Source organism: Erpetoichthys calabaricus, chromosome 2 (genome assembly GCF_900747795.2).
Source record: "Erpetoichthys calabaricus chromosome 2, fErpCal1.3, whole genome shotgun sequence".
NCBI classification, from domain to species: domain Eukaryota; kingdom Metazoa; phylum Chordata; class Cladistia; order Polypteriformes; family Polypteridae; genus Erpetoichthys; species Erpetoichthys calabaricus.
Genome location: NC_041395.2, coordinates 10,170,268 through 10,184,468, shown reverse-complemented (window position 1 = coordinate 10,184,468; position 14,201 = coordinate 10,170,268).

Below are 14,201 nucleotides of genomic sequence, written 5' to 3'. Positions count from 1 at the left end.
AAGGAAGACCTTATATGGCGTTCGTTTATAAAACAGCAGAAAAGCTGTGTTAAGGCTGCTTCACAAAAAAACAGATCCTTAACAAATTGTTATTGGGATATTTTCCCTCAATTTAAAAAGCTTTTCTTCTTAATAAAAATTTAAAAGCAGTACTTCGTGGGGATTTAGATATATATATAGATAGATATATATATATATATATATATAGATGCATATAGAGATATAGATATATATAGATATATAGATATACATATATAGATATATATATATATATATATATATATATATATATATATATATATATATATATATATATATATATATGTATGTATGTCTATATATATATATGTAAGCTTATAAGTACTGCCTTACTTCTCTTTAAGAAAGGAAGTTGTAATGATACTTGATTTAAACGATTCCATGTCTTGGTGGGTTTGCGTAGCTTATTGTCATTATCTTTACACCTGTTTTTAAGACTTATTGACTGAAACGGGCTTTCACGAAAAAAGTTAGGGCTTTGCTACAGGATACACCCTCCACAAGTTAAGGAAGTAAAAATAAAGGTATATATTTCTGTTTTATTTAAACCTTTTAAGTTTGTATGCGGGCGGCATGGTGGCGCAGTGAAAGGTGCCAGTTAGGAGACCCAGGTTCGCTTCCCTGCGTGGAGTTTGAATGTTCTCCCCGTGTCTGTCTGGGTTTCCATACCAATTTGACATTATATATTGTGTTTAGAGGCAAATTGTTTATTTTACTGTCTAACATTGTGTGAATGTAGATATATTATGTTTGGAAATTGTCCAATTTGTAGTAAGACACTGTAAGCGATGCCAGGTTTTCTCATATAACACAAATGGTGATGATGTTGTAATGTATGTAAATGAAATGCAAAAGTCCTCAACCTACACTACCACCTGCAAATTGTTAACTGCATCAGAAATCATTAGAATCATTTTTTAAATTTGGAATAAATGGACAGCCAGTTAATAGACTGTTGAGCACACAACATACAGTTTAATTTACAGCTGAGGAGCTCCATTTCCCTGCTCCCCACAGCACAGTAGATAAGCACCTCACTACCCTGTACACGGCACCCTTCTTCTCTTCTTCCTTCCTTCTGCCTCCACTCCTCCAGGCAAGCTTCATCCACCTCTTCCTGACTCCGGCTCCTTGAATGGAGTAAGGCGGACCCCTTTATAGGGCACCCGGAAGTACTCCAGGTGCCTAATAAGTTTCTTCCGGCAGCACTTCCGGGTGTGGCGGAAGTGTTGACAAATAATTGCCCTGAAGATGTCCATGCGCCCCCTGGCGGTGGCCACGGGCCCAAACAGGGTTGAGCTTCTATGCACATGACCCGTGGACCCGCTGGAAATCAAGGGGGCTGCCGTCTGTCAGTCTGGGAGAGAAACTATCCTTGAAATACTTTCTCCCCCAGTCCTTCCATAATCGGGCATCCTAGCCGGGTAAGGGCTCCGGCCATCTGCCACACAGTTCACACAAAAATAGAGAAAAAAGTGATACAGCTGTGGACCACCAGGATGGAGCACCACTACCCTAACCTGACTCAGACAGACATGGGACACGTGAGACACACGTTTTTATTTTTTATTTTTCCCAGGTGGGAAACACCTGCCCCCATTTCCCACCGGTACAGAACAGTCCACGGCACAAAACAAATTTCTTCTTCTCTCTTTTTCTTTCCTCCACTCGTCCTGGCGAGCTTTGTCTACTCCCACCTGACTCTGGCTCCCTCAGTAGTGGCTGCTGGCTCCTTTTATAAGGCACCCGGAAGTGCTCCAGGTGCTCGTCGACCCACTTCCAGGTGTGGCAGAAGTGCTGCAATTAAGGGCTCAGCAGCTCTCCAGATCCCCAGCAGAGTTGAGCTTCCATGCTCCAAACCCGTAGGTGCTGTTGCACGACAGGGTGGCTGCCCTCTAGTGCTCTGGGGGAGGTAATGTTCTGGATAGGCTCTCTCCCTGGGACCTTCCATTAAAGGGGCACCCCGGCCGGGCAAGGGCCCTGGCTGTCCACCACATAGCAAAGAAAAGAAAAGTTCTGCTTAAAGCTTATATCTTGTTTCATTCTTTAAGTTTGCTCATACAGTCGAACTATTTCTAAACAGTCAGAAAACTGTATGCCTATCCCATTTTCAAACTGCAAATGGGTCTTTCACTCCATGCCAGCTATGAGCCTAATTCTAGACTGACTTAATTAACACACTGTATCACAGATATAGCTAGGAAGGTTCTACCTCATGTTAACGTACAGGGGGTAAAAGGCTACACCATAAATAATCTATAGTTATGAGAGAAAATTCTGTTCTATTTATGTTAAGCAAACACTAATATGAGTTTAACTTAAAGCATTAACTTTCTAAGTTTGGCTCTTACACTTAACAAGTGTGATTGGCGACATGGAAGGGCTGGCGTCTTAAATGGTTTGGAGAGTGCTGCCTTATCCGATTGGGAGGCCATAATGGATGTACAGGATGGAGCAACCCAGCCGGGATGGCCAGTGATGTCCCAGTCGAGGCAGATGGGATGGAGTGAATGGACCGGGACAGTTTATCCCAAACATAGGAGGTGGCGCTGCTTCTCCAGTTGGCTCCCATTTTGGACACCCACAGGGTCTTACGGGACCTGTAGTTTCACACAGCAACCCTGTCAGGGTCCCTGGGTGCCACCAGATGGTGCTGCCCAAAGAAGTTCTCCCAATTTTGGGGAGCTTTCACCTGACCTGGATGTGCTTCTCATGGGCTAAGGGCCGGTTAATACTTCATGCTCAGAATGTGTACACACGCGCATCATGGCCTCCACTCGTTCCCAGCATTCGTTTGACGCAGCACGTCCTCAGAAATTAACACAACACGTGCGCGAGTTGCAGTACCAGCAAAAAGTCGGGGGGGCGCAGTGTGAACAAGTCGGAATGTGACATCAGAGTCTCTGTTTACTATCTACATGGATGATGTGCACTCTTCGATGTTTGATGAATGATTCAATGTGGTCAAACAAAATGTCGACATACAAATACTTTCGTGGTGCTTTTATATTGAAGCTTGCATATTCCCCATCGCAATAACACGATACATTTTAAAAGTCTCACATACCATCTTCTGTGCCATCTTTTTTGTTTTGCACCTTCACAACAACATCAAAATGTACAGCGACGTATTTGTGCTACAGAGAAAAAAAATAAGAACACGGTGAAAAGGTGTATTTTGTGATTAAAGTGGAAATTTAAATCTTAAAAAATGTCCACTTTAACCTCGTTGTTTACTTTATCATTAAAGTAGGTCATCGTAAACGTCATCTTAAAACCGACCCAGTTGTTAATTGCTATGAGCTTCTGGGGCTTCCTCTTGAATTGATAGCAGCAATCACCATACAGAACACGTTACATTTATGATATTCCAGCTCTCTACACATTTAGGATCCTTAGATTTATACTTGCATTTCATCATGACAGTGATATCATTAAAGAAAATACTGTATGTTACATGTTACAGATAAGTCGTTAAATTCATTTAAATAATAAATACTGTTAATAATTACACATGTGGGCACAGAGTGGTAGCACTGCTGCCTCACAGGGAGTCCCATCCCTGGTGTTCCCTACCTGGAGTTTGCATGTTGTCCTGGTAGGTTTCCACAGGGTGCTCTGGTTTCCTTCCAAAGATATGCAGATTTGGGGATTTGGTGACGCTAAAATGACGGCAGTGTATGTGAGTGCTTGTATTCACCTTGCGATGAGCTGATGGCCCGTCCATTGATAGTTTCTGCCTCGTGACCAGTGCTTGCTGGAATGGGCGCATCCCTGGACTGATGGATGTAATCATTAAACATCCATCTTTTTCAGAGATATTGGGGAAAGGTGTCATCAGAATTTAATGGATGTTGCAGGCAATACACAACACAACGAAGCCGAACCTGTTCTCACCGTGATGATATCTCACACTGCCACCTGCTGTAATCTTCCAGATTTACGTAAAGTACGCACGCAATTGTGAACAGTACACCACTTGTGTACCAGTAGCGTCCACTATAAGACACGCCACGTCGTGTGAAGTTTAAGGCCCGACACTAGAAGCACCCCTGGGTCTTGTACAAAAGGAGTCACCTCACTCCATTCGGGAGTCAGAGTCAGGAGGCAGAGAACGAAACTCATCTGGAGGAATGGAAGGACAGAAAAGACAAGAGTGAGGGAAGACGAATATTATGACAAAAGCTCTGGGAAGCTTTTTCACGAATGAGGCCCTACAAGAAAAGGTTTTAAACTTCCCAATGGGGCTGAAAAAAAGGAGACCCAAAGTCTATTAATAAATAAAGGAGATCAAACAAAACTCCTGCCATGAATAAAAGAATCGAGTGCCAGCATATTAACAAGTGACCTCACCTCTTAACGAATGGCGGAGATAAGACAGCTATCTTCCCTCAGGTGTTGATCTGATTGATTTCAGTTTAGTGAGGTGATAAAATAAAAGAGACAGAAAGCTGCTTATTAAGCATGTCTGTTTCCTTCAGATAAGCAGGGCCTACAGATTTGATCAGTCGGCCAGCAGCACATCCCAGTGACACGCGTGAGTGTGGTGCGGTGGCCAGTCTTGTGAGATGCTCGAGAGAGCAGGGCCTTTCTCAGCTGGGGAGGAAATGCTTGACAGCAGGGGTTCTGGTAGTTTATACATCCCAGTATGGCACAGATATGGATTGGGGTGTAATTCTGATGCACTTAGTGTGTTATCGTCTGTTTGCCCCTTACACTTGTCAGGTTCGTTTTTGGATTGGTCTACTCCCGCACCCTAAATAATAACACACACATACATAGATACACACACACACACACTCAGACCCTAATCACAACAGCGCCCCATGAACGACACCCACACAGCTGGTTAACCTCTAACACTTTAAACAACACAAGTGCCCTAGGAATAACACAGCCTGTCATTCTCTCAGCACGTCTAGAGACTTACTTATTATTGGCACAAACAACATACTGTATGATGTGTTAAATATATCTCAGAACTAAATATTACTTTTGGTCTCCAAAAGAATATTCAAACATACAAAGGTTCAGCATCCTTGACTATAGGCCAATTATCACCAAGAATACCTTACTTTACCTAATGTTCCCTACTATTGGGAGGAGCTCTCACCCTCAGCCTTAATAAGCATCGCAGCACAGAGCGTATGGCAAATCTCAGGCTGCACCAGGTGCTCAAAGAAATCTACTTCATTACTTCAGTCAATCTAGACATGAAGACAATGCATAGAAAGATGAAAACAAGTTCATATTTACTAAAGAATAATATGTAATAGAAAATAAGACTGATAGTAAAGTCTGGATAAATAGTCTTTAAAAAGCTTACTGAAAAAGAATCAGTGATGTCAAGTTTGAATGTTCCAGGGCAGCATTTGATTTAGCAATCGATGTTCATGAAAATTAACTGATGATCGGATGAAAACTAATCACACCTGTCTTTGTTTTCTCTTCTGACGTCGCTCTTCCGTCGTTGCTCTTTTCTCTTCCAATGTTGCTTTCAGACAAGGCACATTTAATATAAAATTTCATGCCAGGGGTTTCACAACACATGATTGTTGCATGTACCTTATTCACTGGCTGTCAATATGATGGATGAGTTTTTTTCTCAAACTCTTTAATCTATCTTTTCCCAAATAATAAAGTTTTTTGATGTTGCCTGAGGTATCAGCATGTCTTTCTGTCCTAGGCTGTACACCAATTTGTTGTCCCAGATGTCCATCCATAAAGTAATCAATAGCCTGAAGTATCAGCATGTCTTCCTTTTCCAGGCTGTAAACCCATTTAGCAATTATGTTGGCTATAAGGGAAGATGATATGCTTTTGTTGTTACAAAGCCAATACAAGTGTCCTGCACCTGAATTCATCTTGTTGGGATTAAGCAAAATCCATCCATCCATCCATCCATCCATCCATCCATCCACTTCTGCTTATCCAAGGTCAGGTCGCGGGGGCAGCAGCTTGAGCAGAGATGCCCAGACTTCCCTCTCCCCGGCCACTTCTTCTAGCTCTTCCGGGAGAATCCCAAGGCATTCCCAGGCCAGCCGAGAGACATAGTCCCTCCAGCGTGTCTTGGGTCTTCCCCGGGGCCTCCTCCTGGTTAGATGTGCCCAGAACACCTCACCAGGGAGGCGTCCAGGAGGCATCCTGATCACATGCCCGAGCCACCTCATCTGACTCCTCTTGATGAGGAGAAGCAGCTATTAAGCAAAATACAGAGAATAATTTGCAGATTTTATACACCATAATACTTAGTAAGTCGATAACTAATGAATTATACTGAAGTAAAGACCTCTTTCGTTCCAATTTTAATATCATCACCTTACAAATGCAAGTGATTCTTCTGAAACAAAGTAAAAATTTCATTGCACTGTGTATACAGAGCCCCCCCATAATGTTTGGGACAAAGACACATTTTACTTTGATTTTCCCCTCTGCTCCACAGTTTTCAGACATTGTGATTAAAATGCCCACTGTAGACATTCATTTAAGGGGATTTCCATACATTTCGATCACACAACGCTTTTTCTTCATGATCCCACCTTTTCAGGGCAGGTCTGTTAAAGCCGTCAGATATCCCAACATGCAATGGCTGCTTGAAGTCTGCGATTCACAGACATCACCAGGGGCAGGGGGGCTTTTCTGGTGATGCTCTGTCAAGCCTCTAATGCAGTCATCTTCAGCTGCTTCTTGTTTCGGGGTCCTTGCACCCTTAATTTTTCTCTTCAGCATATGGAGGGCCTGCTCAATTGGATTTCATTGGGGTGACTGGCATGGCCATTCAAGAATTTTCCATTTTTAGCTTTGTCATATTCATCTGTTGCCTCAGCAGTATATTGGCTCATTACATTGTTGTAGGATGCAGCGCTGCCCAAGGTGTTTGGAGGCCTTTGCTGGAACTCAAGCAGATCAGATGTTTCTATACCCCTCAGAATTCATTGTGCTGTCAGCAGTTCCATCATCAGCGAAGTGTGCCATGAAAAGTGGCAGCCATACATGCCCAAGCCATAACACCCCCAGCACCGCCATGTTTAACAGACTCAAATCAGATGTATGTCTTTATTATATAATAGTAATAACAACTGCAGCTCACTACTCAAATAGCAAATGTGTGGAGGACCCGGGATTGAACCCGAAACATCTTGATTTAAAAGCAGCTGTTCTTACCTCTACACCAGCCATAGAACTGAGATTTGGTCTTCGGTTTTTACACATTGACAGCAACATATAAATTGAATAATTTCTTTTTCTTTACGAACTATGACGCACTCTTAATAGTCGGCGACTTTAATTTTCATGTAGATAATCAATGTGACCAAAAAGTAAAAGAATTTATGAACCTCATGGACTCTTTTGATTTGAGACAGCTCGTTAATCAGCCTACGCATAAAGCAGGTCATACGTTAGACTTAGTAATTACTAAAGGACTAAAAGTTGATATAAAGCAGGTCATTGATATTGGTCTTTCAGACCATTTTCTTCTACTTTTTAATATAGAAATAATGATAGAAAACACTCATGAGAAGCATATTGTTAAAAAACGCTTCTTTGACTCATCAGCAACTTTAAAACTTACAAACATTCTAACCAATCAGTCCGTTTATAGTGCCAACTATAATAGCGAGGAGAATGTAAATAGTAAGGTGGAAAGATTTAATACTAAAGTGAGGGCTGCTGTTGACATAGTTGCACCTGAAAAGACAGTTAAAAAATCTTCTAGCATTGTTATACCTTGGAAGACCCAAAGAGTGTCTGATTTAAAGAGAACATGCCGTAGAGCTGAGCGTAAATGGAGGAAGACTAAACTAACTATTGACTATGAGATATTAAAAGTTAAAATAACAGAATACAATAACACAGTCCGTCTTGAGAGGCGCTGCTATTTCTCTAAGATTATAAATAACAATGCTAGTAATCCCAGAGTCTTATTTTCGACAATTGATCATCTGTTAAACCCAGGTAACTCAAAGGAATGCCTCCTAAGTACTTCCAGTAAAACCTGTGAGGCTATCGCTGTATTTTTCAATCAAAAAATTAATGATATTAGAAATAACATAGTATATCTCCCCAACACTAAGGATCCCCCGAAACCCCAGTACTCCATAATAAATAAATTAGAGTCTTTCACTAGGATAGATTTACCTGATTTACATAAAATAATTTCTCAAATGAAACCATCCACCTGTGCCCTTGACCCAATACCAACAAATTTTTTCAAAGAAGTATCGGGTGTGCTTATTGATAATGTTCTTGACATAGTAAATTCGTCATTAGATACGGGGGTCTTCCCAGACTGTCTTAAGACTGCGGTAATTAAACCCCTACTTAAGAAAAATAATCTCGACCCCTCTGCTCTTGAAAATTATAGACCCATTTCTAACCTGCCTTTCTTAAGTAAAATTCTAGAGAAGGCAGTCATTATGCAGTTAAATGAGCACCTCAATAAACATGCTATTCTTGATAAATTTCAGTCAGGTTTTAGAACAAATCACAGCACAGAAACTGCACTCGTTAAAGTAATAAATGACTTGCGGGTAAATGCAGACAGAGGCCATTTATCTGTTCTCATCCTCTTAGATTTGAGTGCCGCATTTGACACTATTGATCATAATATTCTTAAGAATCGCCTTAGTCAATGGGTGGGCCTCTCTGGCAGTGTCTTAAACTGGTTTGAATCCTACCTGGCAGGGAGAAAATTCTTTGTTAGTTGTGGTAATTATAACTCAAAGACACATGATATTCTATATGGTGTTCCACAAGGCTCTATCCTGGGTCCGCTGCTCTTCTCAATCTACATGCTTCCATTAGGTCAGATTATCTCGGGACATAACGTGAGCTACCACAGCTATGCTGATGACACACAGCTGTATTTATCAATAGCACCTGATGACCCCAAATCTCTTGATTCACTAACACAATGTCTAACCTGTATCTCAGAATGGATGAATAGTAACTTTCTAAAATTAAATAAAGAAAAAACTGAAATCTTAGTGATTGGCAATAATGGATACAATGAGGCTATTAGAAATAAACTGGATGCATTAGGATTAAAAGTCAAATCGGAGGTAAAAAGCTTAGGGGTAACCGTTGATTGTAATCTGAATTTTAAATCGCATATTAATAAAATCACTAGGACAGCATTTTTTCACCTAAGGAACATAGCAAAAGTTAGACCTCTTATATCATCGAAAGATGCAGAGAAATTAGTTCATGCGTTTGTCTTTAGTCGGCTAGATTACTGTAACGCACTCCTCTCAGGACTACCCAAAAAAGACATCAATCGTTTGCAGTTAGTGCAGAATGCAGCTGCTAGAATCCTTACCAGGAAAAGAAAATCTGAACACATTTCTCCAGTTTTGATGTCACTACACTGGTTACCTGTGTCATTCAGAATTGACTTTAAAATTCTGCTTATGGTTTATAAAGCTTTAAATAATCTCGCCCCGTCTTATATATCGGAATGTCTGACACCTTATATTCCAAATCGCAACCTCAGATCCTCAACTGAGTGTCTCCTTAGAATTCCAAGAGCAAAACTTAAAAGAAGTGGTGAGGCGGCCTTCTGCTGTTATGCACCTAAAATCTGGAATAGCCTGCCAGTAGGAATTCGCCAGGCTAATACAGTGGAGCACTTTAAAAAACTACTGAAAACACATTACTTTAACATGGCCTTCTCATAACTTCACTGTAATTTAATCCTGACACTCTGTATATCCAATTCATTATAATAACTATTCATTCAAAATTTGTACTAACCCCTACTCTCTCTTCTGTTTCCTTTTCCGGTGTCCTATTGGTGGTGGCTTGTGCCACCACCATCTACCCAAAGCACCATGATGTTCCAACAATGATGGATGGATTAAAAGCCAGAAGTCTGTATAACCATCAGCATAAAGTGACTCCGTGAGAACCCTAACTACAAAGAGGACTATTTCATTTATGTTAGGTAGAATGCCCAAAGGGGACTGGGCGGTCTCGTGGCCTGGAACCCCTACAGATTTTATTTTTTTCTCCAGCCTTCTGGAGTTTTTTTTTGTTTTTTCTGTCCACCCTGGCCATCGGACCTTACTCCTTTTTATGTTAACTAAGGTTGTCTTATTTGAATTTCTTATTTGTCTTTTATTCTTCTTTTCTTCATTATGTAAAGCACTTTGAGCTACTTTTTGTATGAAAATGTGCTATATAAATAAATGTTGTTGTTGTTGTTGTTGTTGTTTCTTTGGTTATATTCTTGAATAAAGGTGCACTGGTTTTGTTATACCTTTTGTGAAAGTGTGTAGTTGATATTTGGACTTCAGACTTCACACATTATACACTTCACGTCAGTATTTTGTCATTATGTGAATTTCCCATTGGGATTAATAAAGTATCTATCTATCTATCTATCTATCTATCTATCTATCTATCTATCTATCTATCTATTACAATAACAAGAAAAAAACTTTCTGTTCTAGTTATGTGTTCAGCATTTCTTGCCTCACATTTCTTATCATCCTACATTTACGCAAATCGTTGTAGACACGGAACACACATGAAATGTATGTGTTCCAAATAACAATATATTATTTACCCAACACAACTGCAGGCACCTCACACCACGATAAAAAGACGAGCTGGTAGAACTTATTGAACTTCAGCTGCTGGCAGGCTGCTTGCTGCTTGTGCTGATCGACACATTTGTAAAATACAATACAATACAATACAATACAGTTTATTTTTGTATAGCCATCACACAGGAAGTGCCGCAATGGGCTTTAACAGGCTCTGCCTCTTGACAGCCCCCCAGCCTTGACTCACTAAGAAGACAAGGTTAAACTTCCAAAAAAAAACCTAGTAGGGAAAAAAATGAAAGAAATCTTGGGAAAGGCAGTTCAAAGAGAGACCCCTTCTCAGGTAGGTTGGGCGTGCAGTGGGTGTCAAAAGAATACAACACAATACAATTTACATAGAACAGAACAAATCCTCAATAAAAAATAAAATTTTTTTTAGAAGTACGGAGCAGAATTTAACAGTAGACGATATCACATAATAAGATTTAGATAAGTTTAGACTCCTGGAGACCTCATCCATCAAGCTGCCTCCCCCATTTGGCCATTCCACGGCTGAAACAGTGCTGGGCCAGCCAATCCGATGAAAGGACCCCTCTTTCTCACGATTCCTGCGATCCTCCATCAGGGATGACTTTACCTTAGGCAGGCGAAACAACTTGGCAGGGGGGCCATGGCACCAAGTGCCACATTTGAGTACCGAGAAGAGAAACAGAATAGGTGAGGGTTAGTATCCAATTCTAACTATCATGTTACTTATGTGTTAGTGCTAATGACTAACAACAGAGATGCAGTCTGTACAGTTAATCAGCAGCTGTAGTCAGGATATGCTAAACTGAAGTAGTGAGTCTTCAGCTGGGATTTAAAAGCTGAGACCAAAGGGGCATCTCTTATAGTAGCAGGCAGACCACTCCATAGTTTAGGGGCCCTGTAACTAAAAGCTCGACCTCCCATTGTTATTTTATTAATCCTTGGAACCATAAGCAGACCAGCATCTGAGATCTTAATGTGCGCTCTGGTTTGTAAGTCATGATAAGTTCAGACAAGTAAGCCAGACCTCGGCCATTTAATGCTTTATATGTTAAAAGAAGGATTTTGAAATCTGCCCTAAACTTAACCGGGAGCCAGTGAAAGGATTTAAGAACTGGAGTTATGTGTTCATTTTTTCCTGTTCTTGTAATAATTCTTGCAGCTGCATTTTGTATTAACTGGAGGCTGTATAAAGAACAGTTTGAACATCCAGTGAACACTGCATTGCAGTAGTCAATCCTACTAGAGATAAATGCATGAATTATTTTCTCAGAATCCTGTTTATTTAGAAAGCGCCTTAATTTCCTAACATTTTTAAGATGGAAGAAACATGATTTGGACAACTTTGTAATATGCGCTTTAAATGACATGCTAGAGTCAAAGATAACTCCTAGATTGCGGGCTGATTCAGTAAAATTAATTGGGATTCCAACGGAGTTAAAAGATGCCAAAATATTGTTATGATCAGCGTCATTCCCTCCAACAATTAACATCTCTGTTTTATCTGTATTTAAAGACAAGTAGTTCTCATTCATCCACTTCTTTAATTCGCTAACACAACTAATTAAAGACAACATCGGAGAAACTTCATCTGATTTAAATGAAAGGTATAACTGGGTGTCATCGGCATACGAGTGAAAATTAACATTATGTTTCCTAATGAAAGATCCCAGTGGAAGCATGTAAAGTGAAAACAGTAAAGGTCCCAGTACTGAGCCCTGCGGGACACCATATTGAACTTCTGTGTATAATGATGGAGTACTGTCAGCACATTTCTGTACATATTGGAAACGATTTGATAAATAAGAACTAAACCAAGCGAGCACGGTGCCTGTAAGCCCAACATCATTTTCTAGCCCGTGTAGTAAAATAGAATGGTCAATGGTGTCAAATGCTGCACTTAAGTCTAACAACAAAACAAAAGACACTGATGGAGAGGTGCGAAGGAAATTAAGGTGGCTTGGGATTACAAGTTTTTTCGTAGGCCTCAGGGATTCTAGTGTTAAGCCTTTTATGAGATGACGATGTGCTGATTAGTTTTTGAGCCAAATGGTGCAAGAGAAAAAGACACTCTGGTCAGATTCTATCGTCAGGACCTATTTTAGGATCAGAAAGATCATCATCAGAGAGGTAAATAATTATTGAAATGATATGGAATACTTCGGGTAACTTGGTTCCAAGTCCATGGACGCAAAGCCTACTGATGCTCACGTCCTAATTTTTTTCATTTCACCTGCTTTTTTTTTTTTAAGTATTATCTATTGTCATGTGTGTGCACACAGGGGACAGCTGAAGGGCTCTCGTGACTGTAATTCCACCGGCACACCAGGGGGTGGCACTGTGTCTTAACACCTGTCTTCTTTCTCCCTCTGCAGACCAGATGATTGACAGTTAGAATATCGCTGATGTCACTTCTGGGCCTCCTTCGGTCCACTTGGAACTGCCTCTTCCTGCAAGGAGGATAGAAAGCTGGAATCTCCACCAGAGCTCACGTCTTCAGGGGACTCTGCAATAATTGCATGTTTTGTTTTTGTTTTTTTACTTTTGCTGCATCCAATTATATGGGGTAGCCATCTTGGCACCCCAACTCTTTATCGTTGTCCTCTCTTTCTTTTACACTATTAAATTATTCTTAATAAACTTCAAATGAATCCGTAACAGCGATGCCATAGTTGAGGAGTTCTAAAACTGTGTGCCACACTCATTATGGACATTAAGGAAGTAATCATGAAGCACCTCACATTTGCATTGAGAGAAAGTCCATAGGGGACACCCCTCACAGTCTTTTTTTTTTCTTTTTTAAATTTTGCTCATAAAAAATGATAACCCTACTGGTGCGACACCCCACTGACTTTGATGGACCCTGAGCTGCGTTGGAAGTCTCCTTCTGCAGAGGAGAACATGAAGGCAAGCCAGAAGAGATGCCAGGGAAGCACCAGGACTTGTGGATATTTTAATGGATGAATTCTGCCTGGGATTTTTATCTTTGTTTTTAGTATTGAATATTTATTGATTATTTATTTGTACTTTTTAACCTTCACCACATTCACCATTTTTATCCCAGCAATCATACTGACATTGGCCCAGTTTGTGCAAACATATTGGCTTTAAGTGAGCAGCCCACAATAACCAATTGGGATTTGCACATCAGGGAAACACTAGACTAGGTGGGCAAACAGACAGGGAGCCCACATTTGGTCATTAAGCTGAAAAAAAAGTCCATACCTTACTAGTCCATCCATTCATTTTTTATACCCACTTGTCCAGGGTAGGGTTGCCTGGCACTGGGAGCCTATCCCAGTAAACAACAGGCATAGACAAGATCAACCACTTAACAGGGCACCAGCCCATCAGAAGGAGAAAACACTCACACACAGAGCATAGGGACATTAAAGCACCAACAGTCCAGGATGAAACCAACATGGACACAAGGAGAACATGCAGACTCAACACAGGAAAGACCCAGGATTTGAACCAGGGTTTCCTTACTGCGATGCAGCAGCTCTACTGCTGTGCCAATCCTTACTGGTCTTTTCCTTGAAACTTTTATTTAGTGTTTAGTTGTTTTGTTATTAATTAAATGATATA